This window comes from Pelobates fuscus, chromosome 8, assembly GCF_036172605.1.
Source record: "Pelobates fuscus isolate aPelFus1 chromosome 8, aPelFus1.pri, whole genome shotgun sequence".
NCBI lineage: Eukaryota > Metazoa > Chordata > Amphibia > Anura > Pelobatidae > Pelobates > Pelobates fuscus.
Window position 1 is genome coordinate 31,670,064 of NC_086324.1, and position 18,238 is coordinate 31,688,301.

An 18,238-nucleotide genomic window follows, 5' to 3' on the forward strand; every position below is an offset into this window, starting at 1 on the left:
CCACAACCTTAAGGACAAGGCAGCCGTGCTGGCGGCCCTCAGGGGACAAACCCCATATAACTTCGAGGGGATGGCCCTGACCTTTTTCGCTGATTTATCCGGGGGAACCCTCGCTTGGAGACGGTCTTTTCGACCCCTTACCTCTCAACTACGCACGAAGAACATCAGCTATCGCTGGAGCCAAGCCCGGTCACTTCTAATACCTCACGGAGAAACAGTCATCACCATTCGAGACCTGCCAGATGCAACAAATCACCTGCAGGCGCTGGGGTTGCCACTGGACTTGCTACGCCCAATAAACCCTCACGGCTGGAATCCCGAGGCCACGCGGGACTTTGTACCCAGGGTCCAGGCCCACACCTCCCGAGCTGAGGCCGCAACCTGATCATGCTGAGGGCCGACCCGGCGAAACCGGGATGACCCCTACCAACACATGGCCCCAAGCACCCCTGGACTCCATCCCTTCAGTTGGACACGGACTGATAGAATACTCACAAACCGGAGAAACACAGAGGTATAGTCCTAAAGCCTCTAGTAGCAGAGACAAGACAACGCTCTGGCCTACAGTGCTAGAAAAATAAGGACAATCTGATAACCGCACGTAGGACAAAAGGACTAACAGGTTATCTTCGCTTATATGGTTCCTTAATTTTACTGAGACGCCTGTTTTTGATGTTCAACACAAATGTTATATATCATATTGGTTTACCGGGGTCTCTCTCCTGTTACCACGGCTGCGTACAGTCGTTACTTCAACCCTCCCCCCCCCCCCCCTCCCTTTTTTTTTTTTTTCTCCCGGTCTTCAGCTACCTGTTCCACCACTGCCTCAGCTATGCAATTTAGCACCACGTACACGACCACTCTGTAATGGCCATAGCGACTCCAAGGCCCAGAAAACTGTTGGCCATAATACTGCAACGCCAACACTGAGCGACCCCATTTTTACCCCCATACCGTCAATCACTCACTTGCACACACGACCAGCTGGAGGCCGTCATCTCCCTGCGGCCGCAAAGGCCCACCTGACACGTACACCCGTATGCCAACAGCGAGGTATCACCTGATCAAACAAGCAACCACTAAGATCTCACCCGAGACCCACACCTAAGGCATCACACACTGACAAGTGCTCATGGAACCAACTGGCTCCATACACTCCCCCAGTTAACCTCACCGGACGCTTTTGACAGACCCACAAGGGTATAGACCCCGACTGGGCCCCTCTATTAAACAGACCGCCAGAGCAGTGCACAGGAACGGGCCAATCGATGCGACCCTCACAGCGCCCTAATACATAGGCACGCTATCCCGCACATCTTCTAGCAATTATGCCACACTAGTGCAGTGCCCTCTTGAAAGGAAGGCCAACCGACACTTGACTGCTCTGGAACCGTTCCATCCACGTTACACACAACGCCTGTTCTACACACTAGGTTTGGGTTTTTCCACTGTCTAATCCCCGTGCATCTATAGCCAAAAATGTTGTACTATATACTCATCACTCACCTGTACAGTACTGTATGAACGCTGAATAACCATTTACCCACAAATGTACCATTACTCAAATGCCGTATTGTGCAAATGCTTAATATGTAACATCTTTCTAGCTAATCAAGCGTGACTGAGTAATTGCGTGCCTCCCAGCATGGCCAGAACGCAATCGGACTGCCGGGGATGGGACCTTGTGTCCGGTCTAGTATGCGTCGGGCATGGTGCCCTTTCCCGGTTATCTGGGAACACTCAATACTTACCCCTCGCACAGATCCCACAAGGAGAGCTGGGTGAGGGCTACCATCCTGGGGCTCCATAACCTCATGTTGCCTGAACCCATATTGTTCACAGTACAATTTAATCTGCTCCTACCTAGCTATCTGTTTAGAGGATGCTGAAATAATCTTCTTTACCTACCCCTACTGTTTATATATGTTACCTCATAGCTATAAAGACCAGTGATGCGCTGACATTAATATTTCTGCAGCGAATTAGCAAACTAAACGAGAAAAGGTTACCCTGCACACACCGGGTTATCCTGCAGGAGACTGCTGCGATAATAGCTCAGACCTACTCTTAATGTGTCAACCCAGGTTACCCCATACCAGGCATGCTAACCAATGGTACGCAAGTGCTGATATTTTGGCAGCTATTGCTAAAACTAAGCTGGGAGCGGGCAATTAATCACCAACTCAGTTTAAAATTAGCGGTGTAATTTTACAATGTCACTATGCTCAACTTAAAAACGTGCCTGTCTAACGAATGTCACAACCTATGTTATGTAACGTACTTATGCATACCTTGATACCACTGTTGTGGCGGACCAAGGCTGTTTTGTTAAACTTGTGCACGACAAAAAATAAAGAATTTATAAAAAAAAAAAAGAAAAAGGGTTCCGGGGTTATAGAGGAGAGTAACAGAGGGTATGGAGGAAAGGTACAGAGTGGTATAGTGAAGAGGTACAGGGGTTATTGAGGATAGGTACAGGGGGTATAGAGGAGAGGTACAGGGGGTATATAGGAGACAGGGGGTATGGAGGAGAGGAACAGGAGTGATAGAGAAGACAGAGGGTATGGAGGAGAGGTACGTGGGGTTATAGAGGAGAGGTACAGGGGTTTCAGAGAAGTGATTCAGGGGTTATAAATGAGAGATACAGGGGTTATAGAGAAACGGTACAGGGGTTATAGAGGAGAGGTACATGTGTTAGAGGAGAGGTACAGAGGTTATAGAGGATGGATTTAGGGGTTATAGAGGAGAGGTACAGGAGGGTATAGAGGAGAGGTAAAGGGGTTATAGAGGAGATGTATATAGGGTCTAGAGGAGAGGTACAGGAGGGTAAAGAGAAGAGGTATAATTGGTATAGACTAGAGAAAATGTACAGGGGTTAAAATGTACAGTACAAATTTACAAATGACATAACAAAGAGTACACATAATGTATGGAAGATGTATAAGCGATATACAGAGAATATAGAGGAGGGTAATTATGGATTTGGAGGATAGATAAACAGGATACATAAAGAGTGAGCACTCTCTTTATTAACGCAGTCTTTATAGATTTCATTTACATGTTTTCTACGCAAGCAGTTTATTTTCCCCCCGAGATGTATCGTTATCTATTTTAAAATCACACTAGACTACATAGGACAATATCAAGACATTTTTTCCCTTTTTTAATTACTGTAATTATATTTCTTGGGATTTCATCATAATTCATTTCATCATAATTAATACCAGTAACTGTTTTAAAATCACAAAATGCAGTGTAGGAAAGTACCAGGATTGTAAAGCTCTTAAAATAGGCTCCAAGGTATGCGGAAAATTTCAGCTGTTCTGGTTAAATATTGTCACGTGTTCGCACTGTATGCTGTGAATGTTCAGAAGATGTGGCATTTTTTTCCAGAGGTCAAGCCGGCCAGTTTGGAGTGGGTCAAAGGCATTTAGGAAAGTCTAGAAGACTCCTAACTTTAGCTCACCTGTCACTGTTGTCTAAACAGTTTTATGAACATCAATTTTCTGGTTTAGTAAACAAACTTAGCAATGTCAGCACCATTACTGTGCAAAATATTCTTTACTATCAGACGAATACTGTCTGGAATTCAAATTAAACTTTTAAGTGGAAAAAAACAAAAAAACACATTTACCCAAGCCAGCAATGATATATACTGTATACTGTATACACACAAACACACTACCTCAGCTGTTAAGAGAGTACTCCTACATAGCCTACAGACCCCAAGGACATAGGTGAGTCTAATTCAAACAAGGTAAGCTTTCACCCCATGGACATCTAGGGAAATCTAGAAAACCTGACTAAAAGCTGATATATATAGGCGATGTAGGAGGACACTTTTAGCTGCGGTGATAGACATCAGCCTTTCTTGTATTTTGGTGGTCTAGGGGTGTAAGTAGGTAAATATACCTACCTGATGTTCTTCCTTTTCGGTGCCCCTATATTCACACTGCCATGCATGCGCAAGAGTACAAAATATACTGAACTATTTAAAATCCCGCAAGATTCTCCATGGATGATCTTACATTTGAACTATAAGGAGCTAAAGGACTCTATTTCACATCCTGCAAGAAGATGTATCTTGCGCCATCATGACTGATGGCTAATGGAAACTTTTAAGATGTGTTACTAGGAGCACTGACAAACGTCGAATTGAAGCTGGATAACTGAGTCTGTAGTTAAAATACAGGCAGTTAAAATATAAAAAAAGATATACAAACACAACAGTCTAATTTTAGAGGGGAGCTAGCTGATGGTGGTTCCACCTCTACTTAAACATCCATATGCACATATTGTTGAGATCCCAGGGAGGAAAACCAAATGAACACAACATAATTCAATATAAAGAACATTTATAATAAAGACCTTTATTAATTAATTTTCAAGATATATAGGCTTGAGATCAAGGCGGGGACCACCATACCAGGAAACTGCGATTACTCTCTTACGCGTTTTGTGCATTTAACTTTCCATACGAGACCCTGATGCTGTGTTCATTTGGCGTTCCCCATGTGGGATCTGATAAACATGTACATTTCGATGGCGAAACTCTGCTCAAGATTAAATTTTACTGAAACAAAGTAGCCATTACTTTTTTTCATGTAGAGCATTTGAATGTTTTGGAATATCAGTGAAATTCTAGCACAGTTAACAAAGAGATTTAAAAAAAATTACACAAGAGAGCAGCAAATCTGTTGTTATGGCGACCGTCCTCAGGTGGTGTTTGTTCTGAAGGGGTTCAAAACCATAGAATTTTGCTTTAGGTGTCCAATGCAATATGGTACAATAGGCTGTACTACTGCACCTCCTCTGAAAGGCCGACTGATTTGTCCAATGCTCCACGCATTGCATCGATGACAATGACAAATGGTGACTAGGTTATTCACCAGAGTGAGAATTCAAAGTGAATTGATGGTGAATTTCAATTTTAAGACCAAAGTAATTAAACTGGAATCACAGCTGCTGAAAAAAATGAAGGATTTTTACAATTTCATTATTTTTTACAATTTCACAATTTTACAATTTCATTATATCGTCCTAAAATGTGCTGTTACTATGGCAATTCACCACAATTGAACATTAACTGAATAATAACCCTTAAACTTTTTCTCATAATGCCTAACGAACATGCTGCGTGAATGGGCCATAGCGGTATTTGCAATAGCTAACATGCAGGATTCTCTGACTCCAATATGAACTTGTCTAATCCGAGTAATTAAACGCTCCGGTTTATCAGTGTAAGCCACATATTTCTGAGACTATTGTTTCATCTCCCCCTGTTTTAACTTCAGAGCGCATTTCTGTTTGAAACTGATGTCAAATACCCTTGGCAGTGAAAAGGTTAATGTCTGGACAAGTTCACAGAGTAGCTAGAAAGAGCTATCAGCTGGGTCAACAAAATGCTGTTTGCACCAAGGGGAGATAGATTGCTCTTCATTCTTAAAAGTCTAATTGCTACATGTTTAAAGTTGCCATGGAAACTTCAAATACATTATCAAAAGGCTGAGCAACTGTGACATTCTTCTTGTTAAACTACAATTTTAATCACACGGGGTTATTTGTAAAAGTATGAATCGCCAGGAAAAAAATTATTCTGAATTTCAGGCTAAAATAGCCGAACTGAAAACATTACTAACTTTTTCTACTTTGACTATTTTGGTCTAAAATTTTAAATTTTCCTTGGATTCTTTACAGTTCACACATTATTAAATAGGTCTGCTAGGATGGCTGAAAAAGGGTGTGCCAACTGAGACTAACTTGGAAAGAAAAATCAGTAATTATGACAACGGCTATACAGTGAGATGGATTACTGTGGATTTAGGGTGTTGTGAATTTCAGGGATACTCACTAAAGCGATAATGGTAAGGAATTCAAAGAGTTTTTTACATTTTTTTTAGACTACAATAGTGGAACTCAAGCTGAGCTGACTCACACTCAGCCTATTTAGTGTTACACTTGAAATTTACTTTAAATAATTGATAGTAATAATAATTGATAATAATTTTAGTAAATAAACCTCTCTCACGGTTATTATTCACTGAAGTGAGAGCTCAATGTGAAGTCAAAAGTACATTTAAAATTTAAGGTCAGGGGCGGGGCCTGAGCTTCATGGCGGCTGGACGTGCCTCGTGTGAGCTCCGAGCTCAATCTTCTTTTCTAGCTGGAATAAATGCACTCCAGCCAGCCAGGACCCGCAGAAACGCCTGAAACCTGATCGTACTTACCTCAGGAGCCAGCCGAGGTGCCCCGGGTCTGCCGCCCACGGGTGCACGGAGCGTCCGTCGAGGGTGTCGGGAGTGAGGCCTAGCAGTATCGCCAGACGGGTGAGGCGGCCAATCCCCCGCTCTGCGCGACCTAGTGCCCTCCTAAACCTGTAATAGAGCCCTGTTGCCCCCCCCCCCCACCCCGGACCGGTGGGGGTTATCCCGGTCCACCCTAGCCTGTACCTGGAACCAAGCAACTTAAGTTAATCGCCCTAACTAGACATTGCCACAGCAGAAACACACAGGATGGCGGCCCAACATACCCTACAAGTAGAAAACTCCCAGCAATCTGAACCGGAACCTCTAAGCCCGGCACAGATCACTCAAAGGAGGCTGGATGAAATTTTTACCCGCTTCTGGGCAGGATTGGAGGCACGCCAAAAAGCAGCAAAGCCCCAACAACGGGAGGACGACCGGGAAGCTGAGAGCCGGATGGTGAGGGGGTCCCCTATGATAGTCCACGTCTCTAAAGCACATAAACCTCCTCCCATTACGAGATCACCTAGGCCGAGGGCCACGAGGGGCAGAACCCCACGACATCGTCCATACAGGTGGAGGATCACCCGCTACAAGCAGACACCTACCACCATATCCTCCTGCTTACCCCTTAGAGGGGAGGACAGGGACCCCAGGAGCCCACAAGTCCGTGACACGAAGATGTCGACCTATCAACCGGCCTGGGGCAGGAGGGATACCCAACAGAGCCATCGGACCGCAACAGCCACCCTCGCCCTCAGTGCACAGGACTCACACTTCCCATCCTTGGGAATAGGCTGAATTAAAGCCCGCTGCCTAAAGCTGTACCGCCAATATGGGACTAACCGCTAACAAAGATTGCCATTGCTGGGACTTCCATATATGACTCACATGGGCCAGCCTGACTGGGTTCACACAGCCAGCAAGCACACACACTCAGCCTGTTAATGCTAGATGTGACTTACCCATATTTAACAGCTAGACCTAGCCTGTATCAATCAGTTCATATGTTATCTTATGGTATTCACAGTAACTTTAGCGAGGATGTACTCAGTTATAGCTGTTATGACTTACGATACGCTACCTTTTCATCTTTATTTTATTGAATTATATATTCTTTATATAAGGTTGTTGCCCAGGCTCTATGATGTGAAACTTGTTGAGCTTGGCTTGGCTACCGATGTCCTTCGCTGTAAGAACACTTTGCCAGAGTCTGTCACCAGGTGTATATCGAGTATGACATCTCAATACTAGTGAGAATTCCTGCAGCATTAATGTATCGGTGCCAATTACAGATATATGTCAGTTAAGAGGCATTAATCCATGCAGTCAGTACTCAATTCTTTACTAACTTATATACACCTACATTTCGTGGCTCTTTTATTAGGTATAAAGTTGTTTGATATGCTTCACACCATACCTGCACTAGCATGGGTGATCTAGCAGTTTAAAGCAACCAGCCTCACTATTTTGTTTCATTTTATTTAAAGGGACACTATAGTCACCTGAACAACTTTAGCTTAATGCAGCAGTTTTGGTGTATATAACATGCCCCTGCAGCCTCACTGCTCAATCCTCTGCCATTTAGGAGTTAAATCCCTTTGTTTATAAACCCTAGTCACACCTCCCTGCATGTGACTTGCACAGCCTTCCATAAACTCTTCCTGTAAAGAGAGCCCTATTTAGGCTTCCTTTATTGCAAGTTCTGTTTAATTAAGATTTTCTTATCCCCTGCTATGTTAATAGCTTGCAAGACCCTGCAAGAGCCTCCTGTATGTGATTAAAGATCAATTTAGAGATTGAGATACAATTATTTAAGGTAAATTACATCTGATTGAAAGTGAAACCAGTTTTTTTTTCATACAGGCTCTGTCAATCATAGCCAGGGGAGGTGTGGCTAGGGCTGCATAAACAGAAACAAAGTGGTTTAACTCCTAAATGACAGTGAATTGAGCAGTGAAATTGCAGGGGAATGATCTATACACTAAAACTGCTTTATTTAACTAAAGTAATTTAGGTGACTATAGTGTTCCTTTAATCTTACTCTTACGAAATAACTGTTCAGTTAAGCTTGCAAAATATAAAATTTGTGCGACTTATAATGCCACTGTCTGACTAATGTGAAAGCTTGTAATACGCTATTGTGGCGTTTGACGATACCATGTAACCACCTGCACAACAAAAATAAAGAATTAAAAAAAAAAAAAATTAAGGTCAGATTGCAGAATGGAAAAATAACTGATTTAGAGAATTTTTCCAGTTTGGCTATTTTGACTTTAAATGCGTAATTTACCTTGAATTCTCACTTTGGTGAATAACTATGTTTTATCCATGTCTATATATAGGTAACCTATAGTGCATATTGTACTCAATCGGTGATGTTTTTGCCCATACTCTGCAAGGGACCAACAATAATAGTCAGCATTTGCTCAGTGGACACAGTATATATCACTCTCACAAGCTAATTCATTAAAGGGACAGTATAGGCACCCAGACAACTTGAGCTCATTGAAGGTCTGGGTGCAGTGTCCCTGAGCTCCTTAGTCCTGCAAAGGAAATCATTGCAGTTTTAGGTTAATTGATAACCTTGGATATAACATTTGAAATTGACTTAGAATTTACTTTGCGATACAAATCACACTTTGAGAATTTATTTCCATAACTTTGAATTGCAGTGAATTAAAAATGGAATTACAACATTTTGACTAGCTGCAAAAGTGAGTGTGTAAATCCAGCTCAGTTTTACAGCTGTTTTTTGGTTTTTTTCCCCAGATCAGCTTTTTTTAACCTCATTTTACAATTTATTGTTTAGTACATACTGTGACTCATCCTGGTAGACTCTGCCCCCCTGACACCCACAGCAATGCCAGCAATGACTACTTGTAGCTGCAGCTTGAACACGCCAACTAGCGTCCACTCCCGGTAATGCAAGAGGCGGGAGCGCTGATTATCCCTGGACTACCAGAGCCGCCCGCTGGGACAGAGAGTGTGTGAACCCGGGGCTTCCTGCAGCCAGGCTCCGGCCGGGGAGAGGACAGGAGAACAGGAGGACAGGGAGTGACAGGGCTCAGGGAGAATCCCAGTGTAAGGACTGAGGAAAGGATCGGGAAGTGCATTTAGTGTAAAGGAAAGTCCAGAAAGTGGAGTAGGACTCAGTGCTGGGAGGGGATCTAATAGTGGACAGGGTCCCTTTAATTCCTCCCTGGGGAGTGAGGTCACAGGAGTACCAGCATTGGGAGATCCAGGAAGGTCTCCCTTAGAGTGAGGACATGTCCTGGCTGAGCCCCAGCTCTACCTCTCCCTCCTCCTAACCTCCCTGGCTCTCACTCACTCACTGTGAGCCTCACTCACATCTCTTCCTGCTCACTGTGACACCAGCTCAAGGTAAGGGCAGCTTGTGTTTGTGTGTGTGTTTTGTCCAGGTGTTTAAATTCACACGTAATATTGTAAATGGAGAGTGCAACAACCAGTAGCCTCAGCCAGGGCTGAGAGTTGGACTCTGTCTACCAGCTCTGGGGGTATATATATATTGTCCAAGCACATATTGTCTCACTGGAACGCTATTTTTTTGTCTTTGATTGCAACTCCCAGCAGCCTCAGTCAGAGGTGAGACCTGGATTTTAACACCATCTGCAGTTCCAAGTTCCTTAACTCTGCGTTGCAATTCGTTTATTTATTTATTTTCCATGTGACACATGTATATATTTAACCCCTGGAGCCCCGTGTTTCTGTGGGCAGTAATATCGTGGGGGATGTAGCTCACAGCAGCTGGAGTGCCTAAGGAGATCCACCTCTGCCCCAAAACATATATTTACCTGGAGGCCAGTGCTTTTATTCCATTGTTACACATGCACATTAAAACATGACTTTACACGGTCCCTTTAAATGTGGATGTTTAACCTATGGTTACAAACTAATTGTTTCAATGTGTCAGGGTAGTTAGTTCGGCCAGTGTGAGGTTTCTAGGCAGATTCCTGGGATTCCTCTATAGTAGGTAAGACATTTTAACTTGGCATCAGTTTTCCTTGTAAAAGTTGAAGTGATTGTATGATTGTCCCCAAGGTAAACTTCCCTAAGTCTAACTAAACTGAGACATGCAGGTAATGTGCAGCTGTAAAATACTAATTGTATTATTCATGTTGTTCTACACATTAATTTTATCATTCTGTTTATATTATTAATTATATTACTTATTATTCTGTATTGCATGCACACGTTTTCTAATCGATAGTACCATATTAATCTGCTGTACATCAAGTGTGTTCTAAATTGGTGTGAATTTGCCCCATTTTCTGAAAATTACCTCTGCAATCGCAAATAATGTACCAGGACATTGCAAATAGAGGGATATGGAATCTCAAAGCGTTGTAAATACTCTTCATGATCTACTCGAAAACCATAAAATAAATAAAATGTGTCCAGATAAAATCTATAGGGGCGTATTTACTAAACCGTGAACTGCGATGCTCTGACAACCAAACTGCAGTTTTTATTTGAGCTTTTAAAAAATCCTGTGACTTTAAAGTTTCAGATTGTTTGCTTCCTACACGGTTTAGCAGCTAAGCCCCTAAAGAACTATTCTTAAACGTGTATTGTTGAAGGTGGCAAAGGGTTAAACACACTCTTTTATTGTGAAGGCTACATGCTCTTATGTTATTTATTTTGAAAGGGTAGTTAGAGGCTGACATCCTCCTTTGATGTTGACTTTCCAGACATCTGCTAGCTGGGCATTGGGCAATCATTCTCTGGGGTCACCTCTCTGAGGTGACTTGTCATCCTTAAGAACTGTGTGGCTTGCTATACACATACAGCATTTTATTTATTTTTAATGCCTGATACAGCTGAGTCACTGCACTCCTTACTATTTTATCAAGAATTCTATTTGCCCAGGGATTCTAACAAGGATTGTGGGTAAAAGTGTGGTGGACGAAGGACCTTTGGTCCAATTAGACAACTGCCTAGTGTCTTGGTACAAAAGATGCTTATTTTAGGGTTTCAGGGAATATATATTTCAGGAAGATGAAAGCTAATGTCAACCATTACTGATCTGGGGCTAACGTTCATGGTTTGGTTTTTTTTTTTCACCTGAAAATGTCTATAAATAATCCAAATTCCACACTCTCTAAAAATGGGTTATATTTAGTATCTCTGGATTGTGCTTCCTATTATAAATACATATGTTCTAAAACCGCACTTGAAATCAATACTAATCTTCAGTTAGATAGCGAGACGTGTGTGAGTGAGTCTTTTCTAAGCAGATTGGAATCCAAGTTGACACATTATATCTTTATTTATTTTATTTTATTTTTATAAATTCTTCTAAATTCCCATTCTCTGGTCCCAGTAAGTGAAATGTGTTATAACCTTCAGCATAACTGTTCTGTGTTCCCACACATTGTATTCCAGTTGTATGACATTATTTGGCAGTGGAATGTCCCAGATTAAGACTGCTCATTTAACTCTGTAAGTTCTGGAGCAGAAGATGAGTTAGTCTGGTGCTTGCGTGGTTAAGGGTGGGGGTGATGCCATCTCTTTTTTACTGCCGGTGCATTTTACATAGCTATGAGAGTTATGTGGAAACTTTTCCTGCTATTTCCCACTAAGCAGTAAATTCTGTTTCCTATAACGTCACAATAGTGCATTCCTGGGTTATATCATCACTTCAACCCCTAGCATGCATAGTCGGCAACACTGTTGCACAGTTCTAAACTAGTCTCTTTAAAAAGCTACAAATATGGGCCTACTTAGAACATGTTTTTAAAGGGTCACTATAGGCACACAGACCACTTCAACTAATTGAAGTGGTCTGGGTGCAGTGCAGTGTATTTGTCCCCCTTAGTCCTGCTACCTCTAGATTGTAAACTCGTTTGAGCAGGGTCCCCAACTATCTATTGTTCCTGTTACATTTTGTTATTCTCTCATTTGGTAAATTCCCCTTTTTATTGTAAAGCGCTGCGGAATAAGCTAGCGCTATATGGATACCAATAATAATAAAAATAGAAATAAATTCAGTTTTAGAGAAACTACAATGTTTACATTGCAGTGTTACAATTGCCTGTAGTCTGCCAAGCCGCCACTAGAGGTGCTTCCTGCAGCTTCACAGAGTTTAACCATGAGTTGACGCTGGACGTTATCACACTTTGCATGAGGATGTCCAGCGTTGTCAAAATCTCCTAGTACACACGCAGCGCTCGCCACGCACGGACATTAGGTTCCGCCGATTGCTAATGTCGAAAGTGTCGGAGCGAGCAACGCAGGAACATGGTGCTTGAATAACTTTTTTTTTTTTTTTAACCCTTTAATCATCGGGTGGGGCGGACCAGACAATAGCTTTAGGGCAGAGGGACTCTATAGCTTTATGAATACAGTTTTGTATTCCTAATGCTATAGTGTTTAGGATTTTGTAATGTTGGCTTGTTTTATAGTGTATTTTTGTATATAATTTCTTTTAAAAAAAAAAAAAAAAAAACAATACTTCTACTTTTTGATATTAAGTTGTCTATTTTTATAGGGATTTTGTTTTTGTGTCCCCCACCCCCCACCCTAACCCCCCAAAAGGGGGTCATAAATAATTATCTATATTTACTAGAAATCTTATCTAAACATACAATGAAGCAAACAAATGCATCGACTGAGACAAGTCCAGAAAACTGTTTTATTTATTTTTTTGTAAACTTGTATGACTGCATAAAAGTCCATGAGACTGAAAGACACGTGTGGAATTTTCTGGTGCCTCGGGGCAGTCTAAATCCCCCTAAATATCCCAAAACACAGAAATCCAAAGCACGCTAGCGGTTGGCAGTAGAGCATGTCCTGATCTAGAAGGGGTAACCCTTTTTGGCAATTTACGTCATTGACCAGTTGACCTTCACTCTGTCTAAACTGCCATCAAGCGGGAAAATGTTGTTGCCTCAGCCTTATCTATACTTTATCGAAAAATGATACATTACATTGTTAATCTGCTGGGGATGGAAACTCTGCTTTCTGTTTAGATGATAAAATGTCTTAATAAAATCCTACCACCCCATGAAAATTCTTGATGGGTGAATGTATACACGCTGATTTATGCCTTTAAAACGGTTAATACCAATAAGAACATGTAGAGACTTATCTATTTGGATAACGCCATCTGTGTGAGCGTAGTGACTAAATGATGTTTTCTAAGCACAAACTTCAGAGGAATTTGCTGTTTTTACTGTCGTGTAAAAACCTCTATCCCTGACTGTACCGTCGGCACCCAAAATTAGTTTGATGGTTACATTTTTGAGTCATCGCTTGGTATTGGTCGTGTCTGACAATCCAGCCTTTGTTGCCTGTAATCACATGTTAGCCTCAGGGCTGTCTGAGAGTGTCAAGTGATGCAGTCCATAGCTATGAGTTTGCATGTACATAAAAGCTAAGGAATTTTCAAAATTTAGGCCATTGTTTGGGAAAACCTCTGATACACATGTAGATACTCGGATTCTTGCGTTCAACAAAATTTTGTTTTTTTTTGTATTCTGTTTAGGGAATAATAAAAATTATTATTTATATAGCGCCTACAAATTCAGCAGCGCTGTACAACAGGTGGACTAACACACATGTAATTGTAACCAGACGAGTTGGACGCACAGGAACAGAGGGGTTGACGGCCCTGCTCAATGCTAAAGGGAGTTTAATCCCCCAAAACCTCTAAATAGGGTGGGAGCTATTTTGGTTTATATATTTGTTTCTCTATGTAATGTGTGGTTAGCAATCAACTTGTACCAACAAGGAGAGTGTCTGTTCAGGCTGATTTTCAATAAGCCCAATAACAATAAGTGCTTTTGTGATAAATAGAAACACCCTCCAGCAAAATAGGTGTCAGAAAATGTTCAGTTTTATCAGAAATAAATTATTCATGAATTCATAAAACACAATGTCTCCAGTGTCTACCATCCAATATCCTGTGTTGCAACTGCGTCACACCCAGCTGTTACTGCTTTGCTGCAAACATTCATTCCAAAGATGCCCACCTTATCAGTCGCACCTTTGAGCCCTTTGCCATATCCTGCCATATCAAACCGTGAGCTTTAGCACTTAGCCACCTAAATTAACATATTTTTAAGGCCGCAACAATTACCTCACCCTACAACTTTTACACCACATATCTGATTGTGATAATTTGAGATCATTTCTGTATCTCCTGAATGGTTTGTTTCATACGAGAAAAATAAATATTCTGTTAGAAAGTGCGGGACACGTATAATTGATAACTTTACGTAAACAGATTATTAATTGTTGAAAACACAGGGTGGTCGACAGTTCAAGAATTTACAATTTCTGGTCCAATGGGGATAAATCACACACGGGATGTTGTAGGTTCTTAAAGGGACACTGAAGTCACTGTAACTACTTCATCTAATTGAAGTGATTATGGTGTCTGGAGTTCCCGCTCAGTATCCTACCATTCAGCATTAAATCATCCCCTCTGTTCTACTTTGGCTAAAGAGGAACCATTAGCCTGAGCAGCAATAGCTGTCTGTGAGTGTCAGATGACCGCTTTCAGCCTATCACAACATCCATTGCTGGTATGAATTGGTGTGGATAGCAGGAAGGGTGTAATCTCTGCTTTAGCCATGCCTACAGTGGAGGCTGGACTATGGTAAGCCAGAGAACCATATTTAGGTTTAAACTGCTCTAAAATGGTTTAACACTGAATGAAGAGACACCACCAGAGAACTCCAGGCGCTATAACCAATTCAATCAGATGAAGTGGTTGTAGTAACTACAGTCTTCCTTTAAGGATTAGATACTACTGCCCTAGATTCTGCTATTGATCTCTGTAGTATTCCTTGTCTACTTGGAATGGCAAGTACCAACTTATGTTTTTTGTGAGTTACTCTGTCAAGTTTATATTGAGTAACTTCCGATTTTGTCTTTAAAGGATCACTATAGGGTCAGGAACACAAACCTGTATTCCTGACCCTATAGTGAAAACCCACCATTTGGGTGGCTTGCCCCTTCAGAATGGGTTAAAACTCTCTTTATTTTCAGCTCTTCACGGGTCCACCATGGGGAAAGCATTGGATTGGATAAAATCGGCACGGGGGCAGGGCCAAATGCTGTTTTGGACCATCAGCACCTCCTCATAGAGATGCATTGAATCAATGCATCTCTGAGGAAAATTCAGCGTCTCCATACAGAGTGTGGGGATGCTGAACGGCAGGGCTGCCTACTGTGCAGCCCTGAGCCAGGGAGCACCTCCAATGGCCATCTAAGGAGTGGCCACATGAAAATGCCTGAAGGGAGCTATTATACTCAACAGAACAACTACATTAAGCTGCAGTTGTTCTGGTGACTATAGTGTCCCTTTAATGTTTATGGGGACTCAGCTTGGCAGAAAAGTTGTGCATAAACAGTGAGTTTATAACATTCATAACCGGGTCAGCTGAGGAAACCGAATGTTTGTTTGAATTGGATGCCTAAATATTAGTACCCCTATCCTCAATACTGTAACATGATCACACAGGAGGGAAGTGAATTGATGTGCCAAATACTATAGAAATGCACACAGTAAAAGTTTTTCCTTCCTGGAGTTTTCCAGTTGCCTAGAAACAACACATTATCCAATGCCCAATCATTTTAACTGGGTAATATAATGAATTAAACCCCTTCTGACTTTATACAATGTGCTTATTTGTATATATGTATAATCTAGAATTGCGCTATATATATATATATATATATATAATATTAGTCCAGTATGCTTGCACTCCTGGTAAACTGCAAATATTGCCCGGTGCTCATCCAGCAAAATCCATAAACATCCAAATGAACGGAGAGCACTCCAGGGTCTTTGTATATAATAACTTTTTTAATTCGTAATAAAATAAAAAAATAGTATCAACGTTTCGGCTCACATCTGGAGCCTTCTTCAGGATACAAACATGACCCATATAGACATAACAGTGCATTATATAGATAATGTATAAGTGCTTACCTTCAACATATGCATTAGGAGCAGTGCCCGCCAACGAGAGGAACACTGATCAGCCCGCTCTGCCGAAAAAATCTGTCTGGTTGTCTTGCTGTGAGCGTTGTCTTGCTGTGAGCGTAAATAAAAAACATTTTTTAGTAAAAAAACTGAATAATATAGTTATATATCCTTATTCCGTTTTTTACTTAAATGTTTTTTTATTTACTTATTTTCACATATGCAACATTGGTGGCAGTGAGCCTTTCTCAGCAGCAATACTATTGTTCTGGCTGAGATTGATTGCTCCGGCAATCCTTTTGCACCAACAGCCGATCGGCAATTTGCTATGCGTTCCACTGGTTGCTTAGCAATCGTGGAACGCTCACAGCAAGACAACCGGACATATTTTTTTCGGCCGATCGGGCTGATCGGCGTTCCTCTTGTTGTTTTTGGCGGGGACTATTCCTAATGCATATGTTGAAGGTAAGCACTTATACATTATGTATATAATGCACTGTTATGTCTATATGTGTCATGTTTGTATCCTGAAGAAGGCTCCAGATGTGAGCCGAAACGTTGATACTATTTTTTATTTTATTATGAATTAAAAGTTATATTTTATTATATACAAAGACCCTGGAGTGCTCTCCGTTCATTTGGAGATATATATATATATGGGGAAATAAGCCTCTCGTAATTCTATTTCTTATTTTGTCAATCATAGTGGCCTATGCTTCAGTACTTTTGATTCGCCAGCGTCTTTCACAACGCATTCACCAAAGGCAATGGCCACTTCGTGGGCAGCGAAAAGCTCTTGCTTCACCCGAACAAATCAGCATGGCTGCTTCTTGGTTAGCTTTTAGCACCTTACAAAACATCAGGGATTTTCAGGTTAGATGTACTCTCTGCCTCTAAAATTGCTTTAGGGCATAGGTACTTCAAACTGCTTAAGAATAAGGCCCACCCTATTGGGAATCCTGCTCTATTCCATACGTACTGCCACCATATGTCAGAAAAAACAGACATTTTTACTTACTGTGAATTCTTTTTTTCTTAATATGGTGGCAGTACAAATCTCCCTCCCTCTAAATCACAATTTTGCTTACAGTGTGAGGCTTAGGTGTGTATTCTTGCTACGACTGAGGTGGGTTTGCTGGGGGAAGCCCTTTATAGGGTAAAAGGGAGGGACTTTTCTTAATCCTCTATCTTGCAGATGCTTGTCCCAATTAGGAAGCACAACCCATACGTACTGCCACCATATTAAGATAAAAAGAATTTACGGTCCGTAAAAATTTCTGTTTTAGATACTTTTTCCCATTCTTCAAGTTCAGCCTGACGGTAGTTCTTTACAAGCCATTGGGTACCGTTTGTGCTCACCAGATAGGATTGGGAAAGATAAACATGGAAACTTTTTTGTTTTGTTAGGCCATTGTCCAAATTCTTTTGGTTTAGCCTTAAGTTTGCATTTTATTTTTCCTTTTTCTTTCTGCAATAATAATTTTCATTTAATTGTAAGTCTTCTGACTGGAGACTGCAACTATCTACTATTTTATTTTCTTAAAAAATGTGTGTTTATGATTGTTTTTTTTCTTTTGTTTTTTTGTTGTTTTTTTACTTTTCAATTTGACACTGAAATTTATTAGATCTGCACATTGATATCAAACCCAGTGATTTTAATACGGGAGATTTTCAATGTCTTCTGATCTGAAAAGCTGTAAAAAAGAGAACGTGTCTGCTGATCCCATTGGTTTCATGGTAATTACCCCAATTTTGGTACTGCAGACTACATTGTAGATTAGAACACGTTGATAAATCTCGCTCATTGGATGAGGTGCTATGCTAAACATTGGTAAACAGAAACTGTAATGGAAAATTGAATAGATCCAACTTGGGTAAATTCACCACAGCTTAGTTTCAGGGTTGCGTGATACCTTTGTTCTTAATGTCCCCTTTTCGCTTTTCATTTGCATCATACATGTGTGGTCAAACGTCATATGACAGACCTCATGAAAGCCCCCAAGTGCATATATATTTTTGCTGGGAACTGTCGTATTCTTTA

At 41.2% G+C, this 18,238-nt stretch overlaps 1 protein-coding gene across 2 annotated transcripts in view; it reads left to right on the plus strand.

The window, feature by feature from the left end:
• Nucleotides 1–9,244: 9,244 nt before the first annotated feature.
• TANC1 (tetratricopeptide repeat, ankyrin repeat and coiled-coil containing 1) overlaps nt 9,245–18,238 on the plus strand; it is a 168,839-nt gene continuing 159,845 nt past the window's right edge. Inside the window, exon 1 of one of the 2 annotated variants that reach the window (XM_063429637.1) lies at nt 9,245–9,626. The gene's annotated coding sequence lies outside the window, so the exon portion shown is untranslated. The remainder of the gene's footprint in view (nt 9,627–18,238) is intronic. The other variant, XM_063429638.1, reaches the window with a different exon arrangement.